We start from the raw sequence: 10,793 nt of genomic DNA on the forward strand, positions 1-10,793 counted from the left end.
AGAAAGGTTATTTTACTGATTACACTGCATGTAGAACCACCTGTGAATGGAGGAGAGTCTGGTCAGTCATAGGCTTCTCTCTTCCATTCATTGATTGTGTAAGAGGCAGTGTAACCAATGAAGGAACTCTTCCTAATTGAGGAGGTAGCTTGTCTCTTTCAGACCATTGTACAAGGGTACAGTGGTGAGCTTTTTGGTAGCTCTGATTTCCCCCAGTTCCCACCAAGCTGGCCAAGAGCTTCACCCCGCTTTTTCTTCGTCTAGGGTATCCACAGACCTGTAAAGGGAAAGACTCCGCCATCTTGTTACTCACATTTTCCTGGCCTGAGGCTTACTTTGACTAATAAAATAATGTCCACGTGAATAGCCTTTAAATGTTGTTTACTATGAGAGAGCATGTCAACAATTCCAAATAGCTACTTCTTCAAATCCACACTTCAGATAAGCAGTACAGTAAACATAGCTCCCAACTGTCCCTGATTTCAAGAGACTGTCCCTGATTTGGAACAGAGTCCCTCTGTCCCTCTTTCCTCCTCCTTTGTCCCCCCTTTTGGACCAAACATTATATATGTATATAAAATACACTATTTATCCTTCAAAACGTGTTTCACGGTGTTAAACCTTTCCTCCAATTTCTAAACTGCTGAATTTATACATTTCAAAAGCCAATATAAAGGAATAGTAGTAAAATAAGCACCTGTGGATTTAACAATTTTTTTGTATAATTCTCCTTTAAGGGGGCGTGGCAGGGGTATGTGTCCTATACCTACATACTTTTGCTAATAGATGTCTCTCGTTTATATCCCAAAAAGCTGGGAGGTATGCAGAAAACTTCAGTGCAATAAACTTGGACTTGGTCCAGCCATCTCCCCCTCTCTTCTTCCATCAAGAGTTCCCCTAGTGTGGGCCCTCATCCAGCACCTCTTGTTGGTCTAGCCCCGAAGGGCCCTCACATTTCCAGGTTACAAACCTACATAGCGCAAGTCAGGGGGTAACCTGTTCTCATGCTCCTTCCGACTAGGACTCCACCCACTCCAGCTTATAAAGGGGTATATATATGTATGCAGGTGCAGTCTACCTTTTTCAGCGCAAGTGGTGCTCAACTGCCGTGGCATTGCAGAGGGAGAAGAAGTCAAGAGGAACATGGTTGCTCTGTGGTTTCCTGGGTCACTGGGAAAGCTATCCAGTTGGATGCTGTAGCCCCATGTGACTCTGGTGGCCATCTTGGGTCAGGCAGAGTCTACTTAAAACCCTGGCTCCTGGGCTTGGTGTGCATTTTGCATTTGGGTAGTGTAGGAACAGGTCACCCATCTGTCAGGGACAGTATTAGCAGTAGAGGCTCCAGACGAGTAGAGAAAGAGCAGGGACACACTAGCCTTCTTGGAAACCTCCCCGTTTGGGCATAGGCCGCGTTCCATCCCTCGAGAGACACTGTTGGTGCATCCGAGACTTGCTGCCACACTATTTGCTGCAACATACTCTGAGTGCACCCAGTCAGGTTGACATCCTGTCAGGTAGTTGAACTGGTTTGAACTACATTTACAATATAGTTCTGTTATTGCATCTGGATTCTGACTGTTTTCTGCAGCCACACCACGCTGCGCCTCTGTAGACATACTCCGTCCACCAACTACACCTAGGGGAGGGGCCTTACTAAAAGGGGTACTAACCCTGCTTACAAGTTTGTATTCATATATGTAAAACCTTTCTGCCCAAAAGAAAAAAAAAACATTTGCTGTAACAGTTATTAAAGTGTGAACTGAAGTTCAACTTCAATTTGTAGTCAAGTCCAGCTAATTTTGCTAATCTATCACTGCCCTCCTCCTAGACTGACAATGCTGCTGTCCAAAGGTGTCTGCTTTATTACTTCATCCAAAATGCAGAAGCCCTAGGGTGGAAAGTGTGTTACTGGCAGGATCACCAGGTGAAAATAAAAAGAAAAAAGCCTAAAAAACAGAAAAAAACAAATGCAGCCACCACATTGATGGCACAAATTGTGTTCAATTCCTGCTAAATCAGCCTAAATTGTGAGCTGTGGAGGACCCTTTTAGCATTTTGTTAAAAGGCCAGGTACAAAATTGTTGGGCCAAAAGTGATTGTATCCAATCAGATGCAGCCACTGTTTGGGTATTCTGACAGCTGTCAGAATATAATAGCTGGCAGGAGAGGTTTTACCATTCACTCTGTTTAGCCTCAATAGAAGAATCCATTTGATTTCTCTCAGTTAGTCCGCAGGATGAAAGAGAAAAATCTGTACATGTATAGCTAGCTGTACGGCACCTGACTGTGTACAAACAAATATATTTAATAAACTGTCACACATTGCAATCATAGATATAAAAAAGAAAAGAAAAAAAAAAAGAACATGTGATTCTTTCACGCAGTTGAGGTATGTGGTCCACATGTCCAGTCACATAATTTACTCATCTTGCAAAATGTAGAGAGCTAACCAGACTTGAGGTTTTTCTTGTAGAGTACGTTCATGTTCTTTCCCAAGATGTAAATGTACAGGAAATATAGAGAAGTGTACTTCTCGATAGGGGCATGGAGGTAGCAGGCTGGATTGTAATGTCATTTTAAAGAAAAGTTCCCTTTGACTGAATATAAAAAAAATTGACTCACTCACTAACCTATATTTTGTGTTCATTAATGGTTCAATGATAACATAGTTTTAGCTGCCAACCAATATATATATATATATATATATATATATATATATATATATATATATATATATTTGTTTTTTTTTGTTTTGTTTTTTTTACTTACAGCTGTCTGAAAAATAATAATAGTAATCACCTTTGTGAGGTCAGGCACTGATGTTAGACGAGAAGGCCTAGATCGCAATCTCCACTCTAAATCATCCCAAAGGTGTTCTATCAGGTTGAGTTCAGGACTCTGTGCAGGCCAATCAAGTTCCTCCACTCCAAACTCGCTCATCCATGTCTTGCTTTGTGTACTGGTGCACAGTCATGTTGGAACAGGAAGGGACCATCCCCAAACTGTTCCCACAAAATGACATAGCTACATAGTTACATAGTAGGTGAGGTTGAAAAAAGTCCATCAAGTCCAACCTATGTGTGTGATTAGATGTCAGTATTACATTGTATATCTCGGTATGTTATGGTCGTTCAGGTGCTTACCTATTAGTTTTTTTAAATTATCGTTGCCCCCCTGCTGAGACCACTGCCTATGGAAGGGAATTCCACTTCCTTGCTACTCTTACAGTAAAGAACCCTCTACGCAGTTTAAGGTTAAACCTCTTTTCTTCTAATTTTAATGAGTGGCCTTCCGCAAAAAAGTTTTATCCCTATTGTGGGGTCACCAGTATGGTATTTATAAATTGAAATCATATCCCCTCTCAAGCGTCTCTTCTCCAGAGAGAATAAGTTCAGTGCTCGCAATCTTTCCTCATAACTAATATCCTCCAGTCCCTTTATTAGCTTTGTTGCCCTTCTTTGTACTCCATCCATTTCCAGTACATCTTTCCTGAGGACTGGTGCCCAGAACTGGACAGCATACTCTAGGTGCGGCCAGACCAGATTCTTGTAGAGCGGGAGAATTATCGTTTTATCTCTGGAGTTGATCTTCTTTTTAATGCATGCCAAAATTCTGTTTGCTTTGTTAACAGCAGCTTGGAATTCGCATAAATCATCATAGAATTTCAATAACTATAATCCAGCAGTAAAACTGGTCATACATGGTTCAGTTTTCTTTGTTCAACCAGCAGAAAAAAAAAATGAAAGGATTCCCCCATCCACACGTACGAGGTGGTTGGGGGAATCCTCCACAGTGCGTAATTGTATTTTGACAGTGGGAAGACTCCCCCACTGTCAGAATACACAGAGCAGCACTGCAGCCATTGATTGAGTGACTTTTATCCATCAGGGAGGTTGAACAGAAGTTAATTGGTAGATCCACTTCTGTTCAACTGCAGTGGCCACACATGGATCAAAATGTCAATCCATCTATTGCCACCTTTACAGTTGTAACTTGACAGCATTGTCAAATTTTTTTGGTAGTGTGCGTTTTAATAAGCATATCAGGGATGTCAAGCTTAATTTCATAGAGGGCCGTAGCAGCATTATGGGTGTGGCCAAATTGCACTACCAGTGGGAGGTTCTTAAGGGGGCAACAAAAAACAGAAGTGTGTTTATGTGCAGGTTTCAGGGGTGCGCTATGTACAAAGTGTAGGATTTATGGGGGTGTTATGTACAGTGCAGAGTTTAGGGGTGCATTGTGTACAGAGTGCAGGGTTGGAGAGTGCACTACATACAGACTGCAGGGTTTAGGGGTGTGCTATGCACAATGTGCTGGGTTTCAGCTGAAAAAAAGCCCTGGGTGCGAGGGCCACATAAAATGGCCTGGCAAGGCTGCATTCGGCCTGCAGACCTTTTGTGTGAGACACAGGTGAGCAACATTGTAAATATATTATATTGTAACGAAAAAATAAATTTTTGTAAGTAAAGCAATGGCCAAGCACATTGTGTCTTATTTAATCAAAGTGTTCACATTTTCAGAAAAAATTAAAAAGGTATACTAACACCGTACACCCTGGTCAGTGCCAATGCAGCCAGTGCAATGGTCCAAGGATTTGAAATTCCCAGTCTTCTACCCCATCTTTCTGCAGAACTCCTGGGATGGATCAGATTAGTCTGCGATTCTGATCAATTGTTGCCATCGATCAACTTAGGTACAACCATCATGTCGGACATTTCATGCGGTTATTGTATAGCTGCTAGCAATAATCACCATGTGTTCTCTCGGCAGGGATGGCTCCCCGCGCCCTCCTCCGGGAGAATACAATGGCTCCGCATATTTTCCCACAGAAGACTGTGTTGATAAGGGAATATAGCAATTTTCATGGGTTGCAGGAAAGAAAATCGCATAATCTATGGCTGGCTTAGGGGTGTCTGTATAGACTATAAAATTATGAGAATTTTTGTCTTTTACTGACTAAAGCTGACTATGCACTAGTCAAGTCATACATTAGAACGGCTTGACGATTGTCGTTTGAAAGTACTTCAACATATTTAGGATGGAATCTAGGATGGAAAAGGACCTGGAGGTCCTAGCAGATGATAGGCTCAGCAATGGCATGCAAAGCCAAGCTGCTGCTAATAAAGCAAATATTGGCATGAATTAAAAAGCTGATCAACGCCAGAGATAAAATGATAATTCTCCCGCTCTACAAGACTCTGGTCTGGCTGCACCCGGAGTATGCTGTCCAGTTCTGGGGACCAGTCCTCAGGAAGGATGTACTGGAAATGGAGCGAGTTATGAGGAAAGGTTGCGAGCACTGAACTTATTCTCTGGAGAAGAGATGCTTGAGAGGGGGATACGATTTCAATATACAAATACCATACTGGTGACCCCACAATAGGGATAAAACTTTTTCGCAAAAGAGAGTTTAACAAGACTCGTGGCCACTTATTAAAATTAGAAGAAAAGAGGGTTAACCTTAAACTACGTAGAGGGTTCTTTACTGTAAGAGCGGCAAGGATGTGGAATTCCCTTCCACAAGCGCTGGTCTTAGCAAGGGGCATTGATAGTTTCAAGAAACTATTAGATAAGCACCTGAACGTCTGCAACATACAGGGATATACAATGTAATACTGACATATAATCACACACATAGGTTGGACTTGATGAACTTGTGTCTTTTTTCAACCTCACCTACTATGTAACTATGTACTATTGTTTGCTTTTAACAATCGATTTTGGAATGAATAGACTGTTCTGAACAAAAACCGCATTCACTGTTAGCCCTTGTACACACGGTCGGACATACCGACAACAAAATCCGTTGGATTTTGTCCGACGGATTTTGTCCGAAACTGGTGTTGCATACACATGGTCGGACAAAGTTGTCGGAAAATCCAATCGTTCGTAACGTGATGACGTAATTTAGTTAGGACGGGACTACGTTCAGGCTAGTAGCCAATATCTTTGGTCTAGGAATTTGATCTGAGCATGCGTGGCACTTTGTCCGATCGAAATTCTCTATAAACGATCAGACAAAGTCCGATCAGATCATGTTGTCGGAAAATTTTATAGCCCAGCTCTAAAACTTGGTCCGTCGGATATTCCGATGGAAACAGTCCGATGGAGCCCACACACTGTCGGATTATCCGACAACATGGTCCGATCGGACATTTTCCATCTGAATATCCGATCGTGTGTACAAGGGCTTAGAAATGTTTGTTCGAGAAGAAAACTTCCTTCCTGCTCTTTCAAATTCATCGCTGCAGTGGAAAACAAAGGTCGATTTGACCCCACTAACAATTTAAAAATTGAAGAAATGTTCTTAAAATAGAAAAATTCAAACAAAATTCTACTAGTGTATGACCAGCTTCAGCACTTATCCCTACATGTCACAACAGCTGTGTTCTGACAGTTCACCCCGAGTGTAGCTTCCTCTCAGCAGATCTTATTCTAACCAGCATCTTACAAATGTAAATGACCTCCTGGTGAGAGATCTCACTCCAATCAACAACTGCTCATTCCTGGGCAACCACTATACATTATACAGTAATCTAGAGCGTTAAACTTTTTTCCTATATGGATCTAAACCTGACCATAGACATTTCAAATCTCGGCTGGTTCAGCAGGGACTGGCTGAGATTCGACCCATGTATGGGCAGACTGAGTGCACCAATGTTGATCGATCAATCAACTTGGATACAACCAGCCTGTCGGATCTGTCATGCAATTATTGCTAGTGGCTAGCAATAATCACTATGTGTTCTCCCAGCTGGAATGGCTCCCCGTCACCGGGAGAACACAATAGCTCCACGGGTGGGATTCACTGACTGTGTTGTTGGGGGAATCGATTTTCCAGGAAAGAAGGAAAGAAAATCGCTCCATCTATGGCCGGCTATAAGCAAAGCCTTATTTAGTAGATCAGATGTACATTTCAGAGAGTGCCCTGTAAAGACAAGCAATGGGATCCTTTTGAGCATTGCTTATGATAACTGAACCATGTAGGGTTACTGTTAAACCTTATAGACCTTTGGATGTATAAAAATGACTCTGCAATTTATAGCCTGATGTTCCTTTTTCAGTGAAGACTTTTTGTGACCCCAATACCCATCATATAAATAGGGAAAAAGATCACAGCAGTCCCCGGGGAGAGGGGAGAAAGCACCTTGTTTGAAGAAAGGCCTATTGTTCTTGGTAAGACAATCAGTATATGGCCACCCACTTCCAACATTACAGAGCAACACAGTGACTTGTTGGTTAGCAGTCCTGCCTTCCAGCACTGGAGTCATCAGGTCATATCCCAGCCAAGACTCCATATGCATGGGGTTTGCATGTTCTGCCTGTGCTGGTATGGATTATCACTGGGTACTGGTTTCCTTCCAAACTCTAAAAACATACTGGTAGGTTAATTGAAGCCTAAATACATTTTCTGTAGTATGTATGGGAGATAGAGGGACCTTAGATTGTAAGCCCCTTGAGGGCAGGGACTAATGTGAATGTACATTATATAAAAAGATACGTAAATTGTCAGCACTATATGAAGATCTGTAATACATAAACCAATCATACGTGTTGTGTAGGGGCATCTTTGACAGGTCTAAAGCCCCTTTCACACTAGTGGACTGACTTGGTCCGCCTGTTAGCTTTTCAAGCAGACCCGATCCGACCCTCTAGTCTCCTCTATGGAGCGGTGGGCACATATCCATAAGCGGAGCGGACACGGATCAGCCATCCACCTGCTCAGCAGGGATCAGCGGACAAACTACCCGCTGACCAGGCAGAATCAAATGGAGCCCACCCCATGTGGAAGGGGCCCAAAGGTCAACTTGCTTATATAAATATCCCCAAATTGTCTTTTTATAGTAGTAATAAATCTTATACAAAACAAACCAGAGCAGGCATATGTAAAATAACATAATTATACACATTTTGAAAAGATAAACATACACATTACAGTTAATAACTATTAAATAAAATGCAATAAAACACTGGTTCCAACTGAGGTGTCATGGGGTGCTGCACTGAGCATTGCCCTGTAATAAACTGATGTTGTAATGCAGTGCCAAGAACAGTGACAATATGTATATGGCAGTAACCCATAGTAACCAATCAGATTTATTCTTTTATCAGTTTATGGATGGATGAGGATTGTCGATTGGCTGATATGAGTTATTACTTTTTACCTTCTTCTTCTAATAAGCCAGACAGAGGGTCAATATGCTTATAGATTTGATTTTGCCTCATCTGGCTGGTCATGGTAAATTGTGGAAATTATTAGCTATCTATGGGACCTTTGAAGTTCTTAATACATTTATTACGCTTATGCCGAGTACACACGATCGAACTTTCCACCCAAATTTTTTTTGCTGATAGCTGATTACACTTATTTACACACAATTGGACTTTCCACCAACAAGATTTTTGTTTGAAGGTTATTGGCTAAAACTTGTTGTGAATACACACGGTCACACAAATGTTGGCCAACAATTACGAACGTGGGAACGCAGTGACATACAAGACGTACAACGAACCGAGAAAAAGGAAGTTCAAAACCCAGTGCGACTCCTTCTGTTTGATTCCGAGCATGCGTGAACATTTGCGCGACTGACTTGTGTACACACAATTGGAAATTCCGACAACAAAGTTGATACACAGACCAGAAGTAAGCAGACAGACAGGGCATGAAACATTACTGCAGAGCAGGACAATCGGCCGTCCAATCAGAATTCCCCCTGAGGAAGATACGTCACCCCGTATCGACGTGCGTTGGGGAGGGGCCAGGACGTAACGATCGGTTGTCTATCTGCGACACATACCATTCCTTTCACATTTTGGTATCTATACGGCTAATATAGAGCGGTGCACTGACGCACCCTGCACATGTGAGTACCCCATTTGGGGATTGTATTTTAGTTGTTTAATACAATTTTAAAGCGATATCACACAAGTTTTTTTCTCATATACCCTCGAGAGACTGCAGTGTGTACCTAAGATCCACCACCCAACATAGAACCCTGGGGTGGTTCATACACGTGTTTAGACTAAGCGTAATTGCTGAGTCACACGCTTTAAGGTGAGCGTGCATTACTAGGGGGTCACCGGATTGCACCAATGCATGGTCTGCAACACAAAGGGATATAAGAGCATGTTGATGATAATATAACTGGATTTCACGCACAAGCACTTTAAATACGTTCTTTCGATTGAACTATTCATAGGATTGTTACAAAATGCTCACAATAAGGACTGTGGCACAGAAGCACCCTTTTTTTGAATTTTTTTAATTTACTACTTTTTTTAAATTTAATATATTTTTGGAATTTACTTTTGTATATACACTTTATGCATGTTTTTTATGATTTCACAATAAGTTTGTCACATTTTTTTTATTTATTTATCACGGAAGCACTTATTGAGATATAGGGGGATTGTGAACCATACAAGTATAATAAGTTATTTAGGATTGATTTGTTATTTATTATTTGAAATTATTCACATAAGGTTATTACTTGTCTATATGCATCTTTCCCTGATTGTTTATTTATTAGTACATGACGGTAGGTACACAAGTTGATAGTCCAGAATACAGGCTTACATGTTGTAGCACACTTTAACGCACCGTTAAATTTATCTATTAACTAAGTTCTGTTGGCGGAAAATTTAACCTGCTATCAAACATTTGTTGGCGGAAAGTCCGACAACAAATGTTTGATGGAGCATATACATACGGTCGGACTTTCCAACACCAAGCTCACATCCAACATTTCCCGTCGGAAAATCCCACCGTGTGTACGGGGTATTAGAGGATACTCAATGGGTCCTCTTGGATTTCCCTAGCGGACCAATATTGTCCGGAAAAAACAATACTGAAGATGTCCCCCTGCTGTCCTTCTCCCATTGGCATTAACATAGACTCTTAAACAATCCAAGCATACATGTTTATGTAAAAAAATTTTTACAGAATTTTTTTTTTTTTTCAAAGTAAAGCTCTACCTGTCATCTGCAAAAAAAGACCATACACAGGTACGGGTTGTAATAAATGACGAGTATAAGATAATGAGCAACAGAAATCAAGCAAATGTTAGCAAATCATTAGCTCTAGTAGCAGAATTTCAAAGAATCCTGGTAATTTTTTGTAACCAACCATTAATTTATTTTTCCCCTAAAGGAGTTTGAACTTTACCTGTATTGTAATCTCTCGCATCCCAAAAAAAAAAAAAAGCAAAGTCAGAAGTAAAAATTTGATGTGTTTAGGTGCGGGGAGACCCTTATGACTCCGAACTGCTGAATCTGTTTAGATGCTTGATTGATAATGATCAGCCTAGGAAACCCTTGACAGGTCCACCAAACTGTGATTATTATATGGAGCACAGTGTAGTAATGTAAGGTGGTTTAAGCATTTCTTAGCCACTTTAAATGTCAAGAAAATAAGTGAATTGACTCACCAGTGCAGCTCATCACAGACTTGTGTCCCTCAGTGCCACATTGTGATAAATGACTGGATGATGTGAAGTGGAATCCCCCTCCTCGTCACCTGCTCTCCCCCATCTGAACTCTCTGAGATTCTTCCTCTGCTCCCTATTCAGAGGTGATGGGAGGGTTCACAGAATCTTTGTGCTCTGTCACAGCCTCACAACCCTGCCCTGTGCAACACAGTGACACGTCAAAAGCTGTGATTATACCAGAGATGACAACTGTTCCATGGTCACCCCAAGACATTTTCCTTGGGGTTCAAGGGTTGTCAGCTGTACTCTAAAATTATTTTCCTAAAGTGTATCTTACATTTAAACCTTGTGTTTCCTTCAGTAGCA

The 10,793-nt window shown here is 41.3% G+C and overlaps 1 protein-coding gene across 1 annotated transcript in view; it reads right to left on the bottom strand.

Annotated features, from left to right (window-relative positions):
• The window catches only part of LOC143927853 (putative G-protein coupled receptor 34), a 29,245-nt gene extending 18,668 nt beyond the window's left edge, over window positions 1–10,577 (bottom strand). Inside the window, exon 1 of the mRNA XM_077452317.1 lies at window positions 10,428–10,577. The gene's annotated coding sequence lies outside the window, so the exon portion shown is untranslated. The remainder of the gene's footprint in view (window positions 1–10,427) is intronic.
• Window positions 10,578–10,793: the final 216 nt, after the last annotated feature.

Source organism: Lithobates pipiens, unplaced genomic scaffold (assembly GCF_037356315.1).
Source record: "Lithobates pipiens isolate NorthernLeopardFrog02 unplaced genomic scaffold, aLitPip1_a1.2 Scaffold_1, whole genome shotgun sequence".
In the NCBI taxonomy this organism is placed as follows: Eukaryota; Metazoa; Chordata; class Amphibia; order Anura; family Ranidae; genus Lithobates; species Lithobates pipiens.